The following is a 3,814-nucleotide window of genomic DNA, read 5'->3' as shown; positions in this document are numbered from 1 at the left end:
TTTTTTTTTTTTAATTATTATATTTTGTTGAGTCTGTTTATTTCCAAGGTTTTCTTCCTCCTTTCCTGTCTGTGAGAGTTAATATCTTTTCTTTGTTTTTACAGTGGGGGAGACTGCAGTGTCAAGTTCAAGAACCTTATGAATGAAATATCGAAATCACAAACTCTCTGGGAGAAGTACTATTCGATCCGCAATGAATGATTGGCTTGCACCCTTTTCTGTTGCCCTTTATCATAAGAGATAAGAAGTGGTGAACTATTATATGCCATGGGTTTTCGGCTGGTCCACAACTTATTTACCTTGAGGGGGGAAAAGTGATAGGTCGTTTTGACACGGATTAATGCAACGGGTGTGGAGAGTGAACTAAATTATTGTACCATACGAGAGAATGATATTCACGCTATAGTGCTGATTTCTTGTATAGACAAAAAGGTTTCTTGCCTTTGGTATTTTTGAGATAATACTCAATTTGGTCCCTCAACTTGCACGGAGTTAGTTCCTAAAATTTCAATTGCCTCTATTTATTCCTTAAACTTTGCGATGTGATTCATGTTAGTCATTAGGATACTTTTTGACGCACAAATGTTAACGCTAACATGGACAGTCGGATGTCATATTGGATTCTGTCGGATGTCATATTGGATTCTGTAAAATGGCATTTTTATTTTAGCACTAAAATAACTCATAGCTCAAAAAAAATAACTCATAGCTCAAAAAAACATCGTAAGTGATATTTATTGAAACTTTACTTTCTAAAGTAAGTGATCCCACATCGTTTTTGGGCACTTGAGCATCAAAACCAAAATGACGTATTATAAGTTTCAGCATGGTATTTGGTTGTTTATGGCATCACGAAGTAATGTTTGTGTCAAAAATCGTTTTAGAGACTAGTGTGAATCACTTTTACCATATGAGTCATTTTTACAAAGTTTAGGAACTAAAAAAAGACAATTGAAATTTTAGGATTAAATTGAGATCTGTGTGCAAGTTTGGAGCCAAATTGAGTATTAACTCTTTTAACTTGTGAAATTTTAGACTATTTTTTTTTATTCATATGTTGTTGGAAATGACTTAGAAATAAGATGTGCAGACTATAAATTCAATTTATTATTTAAAATTCATTATATATTCTGAATAGAAAGCACTGGAAGTTGATCATTCATAAATTAATATGAATAAAAATATCAAAATGTAAACTTTTTTTCTTATTCAATTAATTTTAAGTTAAAAAAAAAAAAGAAAAAAAAACATGATTTTACTAAAAAAAATGAGAATAGCATACAGACATCATAGCAGAGGACTGAGGAAGAAATGGTGGTGGTAGAGCAGCAAGATACTCTAGATCGAAATGCAAATCCCTCCAACAAAACTGCTTCCGACAATTTTAAAACTGCGAGTGGCACCAACCTTGGCAGCGATGCCAGAGGCGACCATGGAGAGGATGTTAGAAATTTTTATTTATGCCGTCAAAAATCTAAAAGCAATTTAGAAATTTGATATACTATGTGGATCCTAAAAGTGTTATATAAAATATTTGTAGACAAGAATCTACTTGCCTAAACTAGTGGGTATAGTATACCCAAACAAGGTGAATCAACTGAAATTTTTTAGTAAGTAAATTCTGAACTACATAGGTAGCACAATATGTTTGCCACTCAATCAAGTGGGCGGGCACTTCACAACTAGTAACATTTAATTGACGAAATTAACTCAATAAACCAGTGTACGCAACCATGCTAATAAATTTTGCAAAGTAAATTTATTTCCCAAGTACTAAATTGAAATCTAAAAGGTTTCACATATCCAAATACATAAATGTTAACTGAAAATGAAAAAGAAACAATGACTTATTAATTCAAGTAGGATAATCACTTATTTATATTAACAACATAAAATGAAACCCATGATATCTCAAAAAGCATAAGCAAGATGTCATCACTTATTCAAATTCACTAAGATGAGTGAATGCTGGCAGCAATAGTGCAAATATCTCAAAAAGCAAAGGAATTTTAAGCTAAAGAGAATATAGACACAATTTAAGCAAGATCGTAATCCTCAAAACACAATAATATTTAATTTATTGTTCATTCATGATCCTATTAAAAACGACAAAGGACAATAAAAAGCCATAGAAAATAACAAGAAATGTTAATAATATGTATTTGTTCTATGATTAAACCTTCCACCCTTAGTAGGTGGCCAAACAAAGGCGTGGATATAATAAGATGCTTTCCAGTTCTTCATGGTATGGGCACACTTCCGATGGACAGTCACTTCTAAGAAATCTCGCTCCATGGGAGGAGCACCACTGTCAAGTTGCAATGCAGTAAAGTCCTTCGACACGGACAGCGTGAAAACTGAGAAGCAGAGCGCCCCTGATTCGGGTTCGGAATCCGATTCCCCATAATAGAGTATTGCACACAGCTTCCCGTTGCCAAGGTCAACAAGATTGAATCTGGCCCAATAATTAATCTTGGGTTGAATACCCTCTAAACACACATCAAGGTATTGATATAATGCGACAATGGCAAACACCCTCTCCAAAGGTGTCTTGAGAGGAGGTACCTCACACTCATGCGTAAGGCAAACCGTGTAGTTGGTGTAGTTGTTGCTGCTGCCGAGACCCAGAAGGGGCACAGAAATTTGTGGGGGAAAAGTAGTACGATAGGGGTCAATTTCAGGACTGAACCTACCATCTATGAAGTTCAAAAGATTGTTATCAGCTTCGGGCTCAACCGTCCAAGACTCTCTTATGGGGTCGAAGTGGGCCAAACAGGAGTCGGTGAACGATGAAACAAAGAGGGTGTTGTGGAGGACGAACATGACAAAGTCTTCACCTAGCTGGCTGTAGTTCGGAGGAGGGTTTAACTCTTTCCAAACTCTACAATCAGAACAAAGAACGTAAAATCCAGAATTTTTATAGACGTAAACATCGCCCGAGCCTGGCGTGTTTGCGATGAATGACTTGTAAAGAGGGGCGGGTACACCATCCAGTGATTCCGGAGGCAGAATACTGCGCTCTTTTGACCTGGACACCGCCATATAGATCTTGGAGTTGAACTCGAAAGGACACAAATCACGCTTTGGAAGTGGCAAAGAGAACTCGAACATTGGTGGAGGCAAACAAGTCCAATCTTTGATATCATCTTCTTGTTTCTTTAAATTGCTTAGTTTGATCACGAACAACTCTTTATCAGTAACAAGGCAAAGGCACGCTTCCTCTGCCATTTCACCCTGCTCCGTTTTTTGTTTTTTTTTTGGCTCAGCAGCATCCAATTCCGCCATTATACTCTCTGATCGAACAACGAGATCACCACTGTGTAAGTGTTTTAAAATTAGAATTTATATATTTTTTTGTATTTTAGTAGTATTTTTTTAAACAATATTTATTAATCATAAGAAATATTACTTTAATTTTAATAATATTTTTTTAAATATTATAGTAATTATATTACCATAGCATTTGTGCCAAATCAAAATTGTTGCACCTTGGTGATTGAGAGAGTTTGAGGGAGAAGTTTGAAGGTTTTGGTGACATTTGAATGGTGGAGTCATGGAGGACGAAGCTCCCATGTACCGGTTATATTAAATTATTAATTTTAGTTACACTTAAAAATGAATAATACTTTAAAAATAACTAAAAAAATTCAAAAATCTTATGTGAATCAACATGTACATAAAATATTATGTGAAAATAAGTATAAACATCAGGATAGTCAATAAATAATTACTGAAGAATAAAAAGAGTAAAAAATAATTTTAAATTCTAAGAGTTGAAATAGTAAAAAGAATGAAAAAAAAAAGTTAAATATAT

The sequence above is a fragment of the Arachis ipaensis genome, chromosome B01 (assembly GCF_000816755.2).
Source record: "Arachis ipaensis cultivar K30076 chromosome B01, Araip1.1, whole genome shotgun sequence".
In the NCBI taxonomy this organism is placed as follows: domain Eukaryota; kingdom Viridiplantae; phylum Streptophyta; class Magnoliopsida; order Fabales; family Fabaceae; genus Arachis; species Arachis ipaensis.
Note: the sequence above shows the minus strand (reverse complement) of the source record.